The following is a 16,733-nucleotide window of genomic DNA, read 5'->3' as shown; positions in this document are numbered from 1 at the left end:
TAAAACAATGCCATGCAAATAATTTTTGTCTTGTTAGACGAAAATTATTTTAAGCATTTACAAACGTTTTTTTCATGACATTGTTTTACTCATTTCTCAAAAACTACAGCACCTCATTTGAAGGGAAGCTTTCCACTATCATTATCTTCAAACCCTGTAAGTTTAATGTAAATCTATGGACATTTTGAAAAAAAATACCCAAATCCTTTAAAGGCAGTAGCCGGGCATTATTGGTAATTACTCAAAATAATTATTAACATAAAACCTTACTTGGTAACGCGTAATGGGGAGCTGTTGATAGTATAACATAATATTGTGAAAAACAGCTCCCTCTGAAGTAAAGTAGTTTTCGAGAAAGAAGTAATTTTCAACGGATTTGATTTCGAGACCTCAGATTTAGAAATTGAAGGCTCGAAATCAAGCATCTGAAAGCACACAACTTAGTGTGATAAGGGTGTTTTTTCTTCTATTATTACCCCGCAACTCCAACTACCAAATGAGTTCAAATTTTCCAAGTTTGTTATCTTGTGCATGACTTTGACAATAATTATTACCAAAGGATATCTTTTGCTATATATTATTGATCCTCAATCAGATCAATATGGATCATTTAAAAGGCAGTGGAGACTATTGTTAATTACTCTAAATAATAATTAGCATGAAACCTTTCTTGGTGACAAGTAATGGGGAGAGGTTGATGGTATAACACATTGTGAGAAACGGCTCCCTCTGAAGTGACATAGTTTTCGAGAAAGAAGTAATTTACCACCAATTTGATTTCGAGACCTCAGATTTAGAACTTGAGGTCTCGAAATCAACCATCTAAATGCACACAACTTCGTGTGACAAGGGTTATTTTTCTTTCATTATTATCTCGCAAGTTCGACGACCACTTGAGCTCAAATTTTCACAGGTTTGTTATTTTATGCATATGTTGAGATACACCAACTGTAAAGGCTAGTCTTTGACAATTACCAATAGTGTCCACTGCCTTTAAACAATGCGTTTCCAAAAAAATATTTACCCATTATTATTAAAATTAGTAATCAACGTGTGTTCTGGAAGCAACGAGCTAAATAACGATCTTGTTATGAGGAAAATATAATACCTCCGAGTGATAATCTACAAAAAAATGTAGGAGCAAAAAAAAAACACTTAAAATTGTTACTAAGGAATTTCAACATTACACCCCAAGTTCGGACACACAGTGTATAATCCTAACCAACCCTACCTAATCCCTACCTTAGCGAGGGAACAGTGTCGAAATATAGAGCAGTCGGCATTTCAAACATGCCAAGTAGTACTTATTTATTGAACGCCACCATAGATTAATGTACTTTTGATGAAGAATAACTTTCGGTCAAATAAGTTGCGGAAATAAATAAGTAATGCAAAGTTTCTCGTCGTTAACACACTTTAATTTACCTAGAGTTTGGATAGGGGGCCAACTATAAGACTATAGGACTTTCAACTATAATCAGTACGTCACTGTGATTTTTTGCTTCAACAAATAAATCAAATTAGTGTGATTATTCATTAAATTGCCCTTGTTTGATTATTGCTTGTTTGATCGGGCACCTTGGGCAGGAATGCGGGGGCTGCTTCGGAGAGGCAGACAGACCATTCAGTAAGTTTTAAAAAAAAAATCACACGCAATCATTATTTTTTGTTACTTTCAAATCTCATTTTGTTTTATTTTGAAGAAAAAAATCATAAAAATTAATCATAGGTAGGACTACATTAATTTGTTAAAGGTATCATCAATGTATTTGAAACAACAGCCTTATATAAATATAAATGCAATAGCAAAACAGGTTGCGCACAATTTGTTCTTTGAAAATGTATATTATTTCCAGTCAAAATAGTATGTAAGTTTATAATGCATAATGCACATTTATTTAAGCAATGATTAATATTTCATCCATATTTTTGGGGCATGAACAAAACTGGTGGAAAAATTCATAGTTTGCATAGATAGATAGATAGATAGACATAAACGTTTATTCAATGTTGCAAAATAGTGTATAATCCAAAGTAATGGACAAAATTATTGTAAAAATATAAAATATAATAAAAGGTAAAACTTCAAACAAAAAGGCAACATATAGGTCCGGGGAGAAGCACAACTTTTGTTCCCCAGCCTACGAACAGACAGACCACAAAAAAAACAGACGTTAAAAATACAGGACAAAACTAACAGGGCCCAATTTCATAGAGCTGCTAAGCACAACAATTTGCTTCGCATGAAATTTCTTCCTTGATAAAAACAGGATTACCAACCAAATTTCAACGTATTTTTTTCAGGATTAGCAAACAACAGCTGAATACCAGTAACAAGGAATATGCAACAATTGAAATTTGGTTGGTAATCCTGTTTTTACAAAGGTAGAAATTCCATGCTTAGCAATTTTTTGTGCTTAGCAGCTTTATGAAATTCGGCCCTGGTGTAAGAAAATAAAGCCGCCCTATACTTATTTATATTTTTTACTCAGGGTCCACTCCTAAAAGAAGCGGCAGTGCGATGGAAGTTTTTCTTTAATCCTAATGAGCAACTTTAAAGTTATCCTATCCGACCAATAAATATAATAATATTACTTGTTTTTATAAACAAAAACAAAAAAACTTAGTGTATCTTCGGTCCTTGCCCAGTTTAGTTGCAGAAAACTATTCACAAAGTAGAATACCGCCCTCATGCGTCTAAAATAAGTGATGTTAATGGCGCCGCACTTGAAAGTTGAACGCACTTGACAAAATTGACACAAAATGATTGAAGTTTTTCTACGAGTATGAAAGTGCAGCTCATTATTCTGACAGCAGCGACGTTTATGTGATTTCCATACATGGTAAGAGAGTCAAATTTTAAGTAAACAAATGTTTCATTTATGAAATTTTGCCATTTCATGGCTGTGGGCCGGGACACACAGATTGTAAGTCAGTGTAATGCTGCATTTTTAAGCCCCTGGATCTGGACCAACAACAACTTTACATGGGGGACTTTACATGTGGGGGGGGGGGGGCGTGGACAATGTCATTTTTGGGATGGGGAATATGACTTATTTTTCCTTCCACCAATTGATTATTCCGATGTTCATTATAAATAAATCAAATCAAGTCATATATTTTTCTAAATTCTTAAAAAAGACATTTTTAAAGCCATTGTTGGACACTTTGGGTACACACAGTATTGTCCAATCCAAGGCCCACACTTCGTGTATAAATAAACCTATGAAAAATTTAGGCTCAATCTGTCATCGGAGTCGGGAGAAAATAACGTGAAAACCCACCCTTGTTTCGGCACTTTTCGCCGTGTCATGACATGTGTTTAAAATAAATCTGTAATTCTCTATTTCGAGAATTGATATTGTTTTAATGTATTCTCAAAAAGTAAAGCATTTCATGGATTATTATTTCAAGAGAAGTCTCTCACCATTACCTTCTGTAAACCCTGTAAGTTATTTGTAAATCTGTGATATACACCCTTTGTAGGTTTGTAGTCGTTTCATGTTTTTGTTTGCTTTGTTTTTTACTCAGATTCCAGCACAGCCCAGCATCATGTATGACGATCTCTGAGAGTGAGAACTAAAGGCATCAGCTTGGATTGGAGTCTCTCCTCCCAAGATGCTCTTCCCAAGATGCTCTTCCCAAGATGCTCTTCCCAAGATGCTCTTCCCAAGATGTCACTTGAAGAAGAGGAAGGAGAAAAGAAGAAATGTTCGCCATGAACTACTGCACGTTGTTAGTACCCGGGGAAATGGGTGACTACATGGCGACTAACTAGAGCTCTTTGGTGTCTCTTCATCCAGCGTTGTTAATACTCGCCATGAAGTACTGCACGTTGTTACAACCCAGGGAAATGGATGACTACAAGGCGTCATGAAACATGAGAGATCTACCCATCACGTCAACAAAGATTTGAGATGCAATGCTACAGTGACACCCCTTCTACAGAGACTTCTGCGAAGACTTGGACTTCAATCATGCCATGGATACAAGACTTTGAGACACAATGCCGCTGTTCAAGACAAACTGTTGATGGACTTTAGACCTGCGTTTAACACCTTCCATGCTGGAACATTTCTTGACACTGCAGACAAACACTGAACTGAGGATTTTGTTCATTAACTTGTCAGAGGAGGAGGTGGTTTCTGCAAAGACTCTTGGAAATCCTGCCAATGTTCATCATCTTTTCAGCCAACACTGTTAAAAGCATGGAATGCTTCTTTGACTAAACTAATGATCAGTAAATGACTGCTTGACTTTCTTGAGGCTAACTATACGTCATAAATTAATGGAACACTTAAGTGACACCATGATATGAAAGACTTTGCTCTTGTGCGGAAATAAAGCACATTCATAGATAACCTTTTGACCCCAGTTTGACATGAGGTCACCTGGGGTCAAAGTGAAGTGGAGTATGGACATTCATCTGGAGGAATTGAACAGGATCATTTTGAATTATTTACTTTGTAGAAATGTTAACAGCCCCTCACAAAAAAAGTACTAAAAGGTTAAGTTGAAGAAGATGCATTTTAAGACTTTAAAAAAGCCCCTCACAAAAAGTACTAAAAGGTTAAGTTGAAGAAGATGCAATGCAGGAAAAATTGTCCTGATTTTTGAAAATACAATAAATGATTTAAGTTGTAGAGAGAACATTTTGACAGTTTTGCTGCAATCTCCTTAAAAGAGATTTTCAACAAATTTGAAAATTCAACCATAAAGTATGACAAATTAAATTAGCAACGTGCACGAACAAGGCTACCCCTTAAAAAAGTAAGCACAAACTGTGATGGTTGACAAAAAATTAATATGAGTCAAAAGTGCTAAATAAGGAGCAAAATATTTACCTGTACAATTTTTTTTTTTTTTTTAAACTTCAGCAGTATACATTTATACTTCAAAGCAATTGGTGTGAGGGGCTGGCTTACAATTATAAAGACTTGTGTCCACATGTTTACAAATGAGCTTTGAGCATACGATTCATGCAGACACAAAAAGTGTACACAGCTTAAAAAGGATTTTTTTTTTTTAAATCTTTCATATACGAAAAATGATGGGTTTTTTTGTTTTTTTTTGGTAAAAGGGGAGCAACTCACAATTTTTTGTAGCTGTTGATTTTTGTAGAATTCTTGCTTTTATGTTTCTGGTACAAAATGCCAAAAAAAACAGGAATCGCCTTGCATTGCTTGAGGTCATTCTATTTGTAAGCATGTGGTCAATAAGATTAATGGTACAGCATTGGTTTGGTTACTATACATGTAGGTAGGATTATTTTGTTATCTTTTTTTATTGAATTAACATAAAGTTCAGTCTGTTATTGATTATGATATTCTCCAAAGTGAAAGGCCAAAAAGATTTGTAATAATTTGATATTTTAAGGCAAAATACTCGTTGAAAAGTTACCAAAACCCATTATCGAAAAATACACAAATTTTATAGAACTGTTTTTTTTTATGCACCGATCTACAGCCATAGTAACACTGTTGGCAAAGGTAAAAACAAACTTTAAAGTATAGTTAGTTCAGTAAAAATTTAAAGAGCAGGTTTTCTTAAAGGTTCAACTCGTTTTACATGCATCTTTAAAACTGATGCTTGCCAGATCTTTTTCCAGACAAGCCAAACACCAATGTAAAATATTGACAAATTTGCCTTTTTATTTTAAATCTTATCTTGAACTGACTCTTTTACAAGATAGCACTAGATCATTTTTTCACTATCAAGCCCCAAACTTTGAAACATCGTTGTCTTCAATACAAGGTTTGGCCAACATCTTGCCATTTTCAGGAAATGTCTGAAATAATTATTCCATGAAACCAAAGTATTTTTTTTCTAGTTGAGATCTCTCTTATCAAAGTATTTTTTTTAATTCAAATATTAGTACTAGTATCGTAACCAATGCTGTACCTGTAGTTAATGGTTAATGTGTTTAAAATAATAACCCATTGGGGAAACACACAGAACGCATGTTGGTAGCTGGGTACAAGATTGCTGATACATGAACTCCGTCCACATTTGGAAAACCACAATTTTTTTAAATTCAGGCACACTGTAGTTATGTCTGCTGATGTGACAAAGACAGTATTCCTATAAACTCCTTATTACTCTGCTGACTTTGTCAGATGGCAGGTCACAGTAACAAAAACTGATGCAGATTCCAGCCCCAAAAAGCGTCTTTTATCAGTGTTGACAAGACAGCAGTGTTGACAAGACAGCAGCGCTAACGCAAACGCATGATTATTCAATCTTCACCTCCAAATTGTGCATTAATAATAAGTCAAGGTATATAGCGCTCTAACTAACAAGAAAGTACCACAGGGCTTTACACACAATGCATTGTTGATACATAGGACCCATCGGTCAAGGAAAATACATGATAAAAAAACACTTTTCGATTTGTATTTCCATGATGACCAATCTTTGCAGTGAGGTTGGTATATTGGTAAAAGGCAATGAGATGGTCTCTTAAACATTTGACCAGGCAGGGGAGACACCAAGTTATACTTTACCAAGTTGAAGTGTTATCCAAAAAATTCATATTGTGGCAGTTCTTGTGTTAACCAGTCTTGTACCCTATTATTGTCTCATATTTGCTGCATTTCAAAATGATTGCCAAAACTTTTTTTTTTCATTCTGGATCTTCCTTTTACTCTCCAAAACGATTGCCAAATTATTTTTATTTTTTTCATTCTGGATCTTCCTTTCACCCTCTAATTTCCTGGTGCAAAATATTCAACTTTTTAGAAATTGTTCAATGAAATCCAATGCAGTGTTACTAATGAGACATTTAATTGTGTTCTACCAACAGCTCATGAATGTATCCCCTCCCCTTTTGGCACCCCGGTGCATGCAAGCCATCCTGGTGCTCGCACGAGTGTTCTCCGCCCGCAGGTGTCGGCAGGCTGGTCGGTGAGTTGCCCTCTATCTGCATTTAACTGGCGTTTGGCTGTTTGTGATGTGTCATCTTTCCCGATTCTGAAGTCTGGATGAATCAAGGACCCAAAGTTGGCTACAACATGGTAGGGTCTTTTGAACTCTAATAATCAGTTTCTTTCCATAGAGTCAAGGATGTACCTGTCCTCCATTCCAGGGATTGCTCATGGAGAGAAAACCTTCAACCCTGCTGTGAAACTTCTCCCTGGAGATTTCAGGAGTTCATGTTGCATCATGGTCTTTCAATCCATGAAAATGAATTTTGTACAAATATGGAACATTTTGTGATGTATTTCTCAGGAGTTTGTAAATGCAATATTAGATTATAGTCACATCAGTAAGCTGTTCATGTGGTTAATTGTCTCACCAACTCTTGTTAAACTCTGCTTCATATTGTGCATAAAGTCAAGTCCTACAATTAAGTGGACTTAGTTTTAAAACCAAAATTTGCAATTCATCATGGTATAAAAAATCAACAAGAGTAGGAACAAACAGCAATTTAGGTTACGCCATTTAGCGAAATTGAATTGTCAAAATTCCTTTGATGAAAAATACACAAAAAGGGACGTATTTTCACACACAAAATAATTCCAAATTGAGGAGACCTTTGTAAGCACAAACATTGATAAACTACAATCCACTATGGTTGTAGTTTTGTTATATCATCAGTCAATTATAAAATAGAAATTCCTAAAGTATCCAACTTAAAATCAATCAATCCCATTGATCATTTTTAAATTTCTTTCGAAATCTCATTTCAATCTCTTTAAATAAAAAATAGCCAAAAATGAAGAAAACAAAAGTTTGAAGTAGTACATGTTAAGAAATTAAACTATTTGAAAACACCTTTTTAAGCTCAAAGTATAAATCTGACGAAAGTAAACTTGGATGAAACAAAAATTTAAACAATTTTGAGTTGAAGTAGCTGCCATTTTTTTACAGATTTCACAGATAGTTTTATTTAAAATGAGAACCTAGGCAAACAATCCAATGCCTTCTCATGTTTCTATGAAGTATTTAAAAACATTCAATATGTCTACATTTAAAATACTAAAACGATGCGAGGCAATTACAGATTTCAGTGAAGTTCTTAACAACAAAATGATGTTAAAATGTGAATGAAATAAGAAAGTTAATGTGAATCTACACATTTGAGGACATAGTGTCCATTATTTCTGTATCCATACATTTTAAAAGGTTCATCAAATGATTCAACCAAAGCAGTTGAATCTTGAACTTTCTTGTGCCAAAATCTTTCCGCCAATTGAAGCTTTGATACGATTGAATAAATCGGCAAAACCAATACGACTCGACTAAAACAGAAGTAAACCTTTAAGGGCTTGTCTGTTATCCAGACAAAATGTGAATTCACCATTGAAATTTCAAAGGCACCAGTCTATTTTTGACCAAGCCTCATTTGGGTTCTCAATCAATTGTGTTTGAGAAAAACCAAGATGGCAGATCTGTTAAAAGATCTATATCTACTTAGTGATGAAACTGAAATGATTAACTTGTAACTCCTCAAATCAGTATTCAGTCTTAGGTGTTGCAGTCAGTCAAATGTATTGAGTTGAATACCAAAACCCTCTAAAACTGAGGATAATTTGTCTAAAATGCCAGTTTGCATATTGGATGGCACCGGCTAGACTGCAACACAGGGTCCCAAACCAGGGAAACATAAAGTAGCCAAACTCTTCTAGTCTCTGTAGAGAGATGGCCTGGTGTGCTAAGGTAGAGCACCATACTATAAATTAGGGCTGAACATGGGCGATGTGGTGGGTCCCTCAGTATCGACCGGTAAAACTGTGGTGTCGACACAGGGGTCCCAGTCCTGTTAGATAGGTCCATGGTAACTTTAATTGAAGTTAGAATTCATGTACTGTAACTATACATCCTCAATAATGTGTATCTAGGAGTAGTATGTATAACCTTTAGTCTTCAATCTAAGGCAATACCAAGCAGGGTTTTCAAACAATGATAAACTATAAGACAATGAAGAAGTTGTTACAGTGAAACTGCAACAACCTGTGAACTGAGGTTACTTTACATCAAGGCATTGACAAAACTAAACACCAGTGTTGTCCGAGCTAGACCAATTTTAGTGGTGGCCTCTAGATCCACCAACATGACCAAGGGTGAGCAGACCAACCAAATTATTCATGTTTAGAAATGGGGCCTTCATTGTCGAAGTGCAATATGGGGGAAATCTGTGCCGGGCAGCACAGTGTATTTCACTCAGGAGTGCTGGGGGAATCTTGTTAGTTCTGGGCAGGCCAGCCCAGCAACTCCCACCTTGGCAACAACAATCTAAGAAGCATTGAACACTGTAATTATTGATTGAGCAGACGTCTCATTCTTACAAAATTAACATATTTTTTATTTAGTGCTAATAGTGTCAATGCCTTGAATGTTTATCAGACTTAGGTATCAGAAACTTGACTAGATTCTGTCCAGGCCTGGAGTATGGTACTACATGTACATGTAGTTATAGTTTCTTTTGCCAACTATTAATTGGTAATTAAGCTAAACAAAATCGTACCAATGTCAGTACCACAGGCCTGAAATTAAATGTTCAAAACATCAACCAAAAACTCAGCATTTGAGTCCTGAAAGTTCTTCACCTGTGTGCTCAAATAAAGAAGAGAAAAGCTCAGCCTCCTTGCTGAGTTGAGGTGGATAATGGCAAAAATGTATGTGTGTACAGACAGGAGAAGGGAAGCAGGCAAATTGAAATTATGACAAATGAAGAAAGGGAATAGTTACAATCAATAACCTCATTAATTATGAGGTGCTGTTGCCTTATCCCCTGGTCACTGCAGCAGAAATTATACTGTCTCCTTGCAGATATAAGAGTTGCTTTAAACACGCATGATGAGAAGCTAAACAAAGAACTGCATGTAGCCTTGCATAGATAGAACAATGGTGCTGAAGTTGTTTTAATGTACTGCTCAAGATAATCACAGTATAGATGAACCTGAACTGAGCTTCAGTGCAATGTTACAGTTGATGAATACTATCAGACATTACTGTAGTAAATTGCCCAATGGCACTTGATTTGAGGTGAAGAACTTTCAGGACATTATGAAAACCCTGCTTGGTATTGACCAAACCTCGTTCCTGCTTCTGCCCCAAGAAGGGCAAAAGTGACTTAAAAACAGCAACAATTGGTGATTGTGCTGGTTCCCAATGTACCACATACAGCAGTACATGCTGTATAATAGTGAAGTCAAGGTATCATACTGTAATGATGACATACATTACAATTGTCAATCTGGTTTAGTTTAGACTCTTCTTCTGTAATGTACAAAGTGCAGCTTTATGAAAAACTGCAACCACATGAGAAAGTACATACTGTGCAATGTTGAATCTAAGGTGTGTAGCTCACTAAGGTAAAAATCCACCTTGGATAAACTTCAACTACAGATAAAAGCACACGCTGTTCAAAAGATCAGAGCGGTCAAAGACTCGGAGTCTAATGTACACAATACAGAATTTTTTTTCCCATTTACTGAGGGAAACTAAACCTACTTTTGATATACAACGTACATCAACCTGACTTCACTCAAACATCCAAGTTGTTTGGATGTACGCTACCTTGAAACAATGAGGTAGATGGATTGATTTGGGAACGAGGTTTGTATTGGCCTATCGTCTATTTGGTTTTGCTGTGTTCCTAATCAAGAAAATGAGCATAAAGTAGGTACATGGATGCAACTAATGTGTAAGCATCAATCAGTCATATACATCATGTATCCTGACACATTTGTACAGAGTACACAGTAGTACAGTTGTGGTCAAATTCCTTAGACAATGAGTTCACAAAATGGCAACATTTTTCTACCTGTTGGACATAGATAGAGAAGTGTGTGCCTCAGTATGGTGGACAGAGTTCACTGCCGACACATACTTGAATGCAGTGCTCCATTGTCTTAGATCATTGTGAGAAGATTGCATACACATCACTCATTAGGCATACCAGTTGATGTACACTGACAATCGTTAATGTGGATGAACGTCACACAACTTGGATAAGCCTACTTGACTGCATTTAAATTCTGTGTACACAAACATCTGAACACATGAAAAACACTTTCCATTGTCTTAGATCAGGTTGGTCATGTGATGTGACCTAGGAACAATAATTGGCAATCCTATAAATGACGATAGGTCAATATCCTTTGATTGAAGACTACCACTAAGCTCCATGTAGTAGAAGGCTGTATACACCATTGGTCTTAAAGTAAGGGACGGCAAGTACTTGATCCCGATTCGGAATGGATTATCGTAATTTCTCCATGGATGACTTAAGTACCAAACTAGAAACTAGTTTTCATTTGAATCTCCTGTTTCAAACAAAAATCAAGCCTAGAAAGAAGGCCTTTATGAAAGAGTTTTACTTCCGTTCCGAAGGGGGGCAACATATTTTTCATTGACATATCTTGGAAATATTTCTGCATATTCCTTAAATGATATTACAGATGGTACACAAGGAATGAATAAGTCTGTTATTGGTAGTTGGGGTCAGGTAATGGAAACATACATGTGGAACACACCACACACAACTCTCAGCCATAGATAGGTCTTCCTTTGACCTCAATGAAGGCACTGTTTGACCTTGTGACAACATGTTCAATGGGATCTCTTAAATCAAAATCATTTTGTGGATCAAACGTCATGCCAAACCTTGATTACTTGCCAATGGTGTATACAGCCTATTATTATTTTTTTTTGGTCATGTTTGGGTTACAGTAATGGTCACTTCCAGTCATGCAACGGTCAAGGTTGAACAATAATGATATACCCAGTCTTCTAGAAAGATTATCATTCTGCCCGACGGTCATGTTCCCTGTATCCAATAACAGTAATGGATACTAATAGTTATTGTACAAAAAGGAACCAGACTATTCCTCTTCCAGCCTTGATTTGGTAACATTGATTTGAATGAGAGAAATATCAAGGAATTCAAACTTCCTTTAACACAGTGTGCATTATGATAGCATCAAGGAAAGATAAACTTTGTTCTTGTTGGTCTGGTGTTCCACTCTGTAGTGTGATTAGGGTGAGGGTAGTTACAGTCACTAGTCTGAACAGGGTTAGGTTAGTTACAGTCACTAGTGTGAACTAGTGTGAACAGTGAGTGAGTTACAGTCACTAGTGTGAACAGGGTTAGGCTAGTAACAGTCACTAGTGTGAACAGTGAGTGAGCTACAGTCACTAGTGTGAACAGGGTTAGGTTAGTTACAGTCACTAGTGTGAACTAGTGTGAACAGCGAGTGAGCTACAGTCACTAGTGTGAACAGGGTTAGGTTAGTAACCGTCACTAGTGTGAACAGTGAGTGAGCTACAGTCACTAGTGTGAACAGGGTTACAGTAGGTTAGTTACAGTCACTAGTGTGAACAGGGTTAGATTAGTTACAGTCACTAGTGTGGTCATGGTTAGGTTAGTTCCAGTCACTAGTGTGAACAGGTTTAGGTTAGTTCCAGTCACTAGTGTGAACAGGGTTAGGTTAGAAAACAAGAACGATTTCTGCAGGGATATACATGTATTTCAATAAGAATGTTAGCTTACAGTATTTACAGAATGCAGGCGTGTCATAGCTGTTCACGATTCATCACGGATAATTCAGAATTTTGAGAAGAATTTCTAGAGACAAAATGATACCCTCTGGGGTTTTAGAACAATATTTTTTGAGAACGATTACATTTTTTTTAAAGAAACCTCAAATACAGAAAGTTGTTCAATATGGCAGCTTGGGTAGACAGTCAACATTTGTAATCAGTGCACCGGAAATTTTGCTTAGTTTTAAATACACAAAGCTGTCTACTTTACACAGACTTGGGTTTTGAATTGAATTCATTTATAGATTGCCCAAGTGTGGAATGTTTCTGTTCACACACATAGGTCACATTATGGTGGAAGCCCATCTGGGACAAGTAGCCCATGTGAGGATTACTTTTTGTACACAAAGTAACTATTGTTTTGGAAGATGAAAAACAAACTGGATTAGTTAGCCCAACTGTAGACTCATTCTGTACAATGCTTTCAGTTTCCAAAATGTGAAAATCCAATGAGAACAGGAAGCCCAAGTAGGAACTTCTTTCCTGCATACAAAGCTATAGTTAAAGAAATTCAAACTGGAACAGGTAGCCCAATTGTAAATTATATATGTAGGTGGCTCTCTTTTGTACACAGGTTAGTTTGTACATGGACTAGGTGTTACCATTATACACGAAACCTTCAGAAGCAATTAGGAAATAAATACACTGTCTCAAAGGTCAAAAGTCAAAGACACAGTTGAGTAAAGGTCAAGTTGTATGTAATTTAACAAAACCTATAGCAGGCCCTGGGAACAAACACTTGAGGAATACAAGAAATGAATGTGTAAAGATATGGTACAGCATTGGTGCTTCATGACATGTAATCCATGTATGAACTTCGAGTACATTACATTCAGAGCTCATTTCCCTTGAGGGTAGGAGCATCTAGGAGGCTCAAGCTTTCAACCCAACTTCAGCTTATATTTCAGGAATGATGAGCAAGTGACAAAATGACAAAAAGTTGAATCATACAATGTAGGACAAATGCCTGGGTGGGTTTAGTTTCACGCAAGGGTATACATGCTTTCTCAATATAGGTGTGGATGCGCACAAAATTTGCGTTCGTTGATACAATAGACACCATGAGCTCAAACTTTCATTTGTGATTGACTCTTGAGGCGTTTATTCCTTGATTCATCAATATATTAGTCACGCTAAATCACCAATGCTGTACCTTATCTTGAGGTCATTAAGGAACAATTTATCCCTAACACTTTTGACTAGGATCCTTCCACAAAAACCAACACTGCCTCGAAACTTAATAGACAACTTATTGGTCACCGACGGTTCCCTAAATGAACAAGGGAAAAACAGTTGCTTTGTGAATTTCAATTCTCAAAGTTTACAACTTTCAAACTTTGGACTGTTGGAATTAGTTGACCAGTGTGTTTTCTGACATGGTAAAAAAGAAATGTTTCAAAATGACTTGATGTTGGGAAAGAGATAGATAGAGTGTTCCGTTTAACATGTAGGAGCTTCAGAAACTATCTTAGTTAAATGTAGATTGTTCCCAGGGCCTGCTTATAGGTTTACATGTGAGCTTAGTGTATAGTGGTTATGCATAGAGCATACTCCGATACACATGAGGATGTATAGTAATGTGTACAGTGCATGAATTCATAAAAACTTCAATTAATCTTACCATGGACATTATACAGGCAGGACTGGCAAACCCTGTGTCAATAAAAGGCACCATAGTTTCCCTTGATACTGAGGGGCAGATTGAATAAGGGGCGGATCCAGGCCCAAGTAGGGGGGGTGTTAATTGGCTGGACGTCCTGTTGAAAAAAGGAAGAGAAAAGGGGAGGGGCGTTGAGAATAAAAACAAGTAAATAGAAATTGGAAAATAAGTCGTTGAAACAATCCATGTAGATGTTGAAGAAGTCCAGATGGATTACTTCATACATTGTAGATGTTGAGGAGTCATAAAATTTGAGGTAAATTGATTTCACCAACAATTTTATTCAATTTTAGGCAAATTGATTTCACACAAACTATCCATTTGTGCTAATTGTACACAAAATAGTGTGCACTTAAAATGCAAATACACATGCAGGCTCAATACCATAGAACTGCTTATAAAGCACATCAAGTTACTAAGCATAACAAAATTATGCTTACCAGAATAAGGTAACCCATCCATTGTACCATTTCACATACTGTGACAGGTATCCTGCTTACTTTTGCTTAGCAGAAAACTTGTAAGCAATGATTTATTTATAAGGAGCTTTAAGGAATTGGGCCTGGATAGTACTTGGTATTCCTTGCTAAACCAATGAGGAAATAGGTTACTAGCAAGTAATCTATTCCAAAATCTTAAAATGTTAGAAAGTTTGTTTTTTTAAAGTGACAAGCTAAGCATGATTTATCTCTCCTCCAAGCGGAATTGAACAAACAGATACTGTTACAATTTGGTAGTTGGTAACTAGAGAATTAACAAACTGCTCACTACAAAGCACCATAGCACTTACAATCACTTATTGTATGAAAGGAAAACTTAGAACTGTAAGATTGAAAAGTTTGCCCCTCCCCTACGTTGTAAAAAAAAAAAAAAAACTAGTGACAATCAACTAGGGTGGGTGAAATTGACAGGACTATCCAGCACACACACTGCCCCAGAGAAGAAGTAAGGGGGAGATTCAACTGAAGCGTTGAATCTCAACTGGATCCGCAAAATTCTAAATTACCACCACATCGTCAAGAAATGGCGCCACACACTGAGTATGGTGCTAAGTAATGGCACACTAGGACCACACTACAGAAGCTACTCAAAAACAATGCTGAATTGACACAATAGAGTAAAATAAACACCTAACAATGGAATCATTTATAGTTGATGGCAACTTTTAAAAATGGTTATTGAAAGAACTGGAAACTCTGATGCATGGAACTCTACTAAACATACATGTACCTTCATTTGGAACTTACATGTATAACTCCCACAGATTTACATTTGTTGCACTAAAAATGGTGTTAAATGCTAAATTTGCGTTGCATTCCCTTGCATTTTAGTTAAAGAGTTCTCAAGTTTGTTTGAACGAGCGATCCATGAGTACATAATGGAATACATGTATTTGTACATGTGTGGTCCAAACATTCTTGACACTTGCGACTCTCGAAATGATAAATGTTGCCTTGTGAAACACTAGAAATACATGTACTTTGCACATTGTAAGTGCACATGTAAGCGTTGTAAATAATTTGGGTGTAAAACTTAAATTAGTGTCTTGCATTGTTTTTGAGTAGCAAGAAGAGTTTGACATACTATAAATTGTTTGAGGAGTTACAAGTTGAACTTTGAGCACTTCATGGTGAATTCAGCCCACTTCAAAAGTAACGATAAAAATATCAATTGGCGGAGAAAGCACAAGTGTAAACCAATTAATCAAATGAATCTAATAATTGCCTCAAATCACAACACAATAAGTAGACATTTAAATTCAAATAGTGAAATGTAAATAGAATCATAAATGGCAGCCTCTTCAGCTAACGATACAGCTCTAAAAAGTTTGAAATGTTACAAACAATAATGCAAGAAATTCTAGTTGAAAAAGACCTAAAAATAGACTTAAAAATGGAATGAACTACTACAAAAAGCTTAAAACTGCAACCCAAATAGTACATCCATAGTAAAGAAATGTCGGCAACCTTCCAAAATATTTCCTTAAACCATTTAGATCGTACCGAACGCAGATGTTCAATTTAGCGAACAATTTGTTGCAAACCTTCGGAAATGATTCTTATTATCAACTGTTTGTGCTCAGGAACAAATATCTCCAAAAACTTTACCTTAAACCATTTAGATTGTACCGTTTGAACGCAGACGTCAAATTAATGTACAATTGTTACTGAAATAAATCTTGGTATCTGAAATGATTCTTAGTTTCAACTGTTTGTGCTTACGAACACATCCCTCGAAAATCTTTCCTTTAAACCAGTTAGATTGTAGCGTTTGAACATAGAAGTTTAAAGTGACGTACAAATTGTTGCAAACATTCTGGATTAGCTCTTAGTCCGAGATATTTGTGCTTTAACACCCACCTCATCATATAGCAATGAAAACAAATATTTTATTCATTTCGCAAATGGAATTAGTCTACAAAAGTTGCCAAGTGTCAACACAGACTTGATAATTAATTTTAATCCATGTACAGGGTGATCCTTTACTTGTTCCAAGTACTTGGAATTATTTTAACTTGCGACGTAAA

The sequence above is a fragment of the Asterias amurensis genome, chromosome 14 (assembly GCF_032118995.1).
Source record: "Asterias amurensis chromosome 14, ASM3211899v1".
Classification (NCBI taxonomy): Eukaryota; Metazoa; Echinodermata; class Asteroidea; order Forcipulatida; family Asteriidae; genus Asterias; species Asterias amurensis.
The sequence above is the reverse complement of the archived record's forward strand: the minus strand, read 5'-3'. Positions refer to the sequence as shown.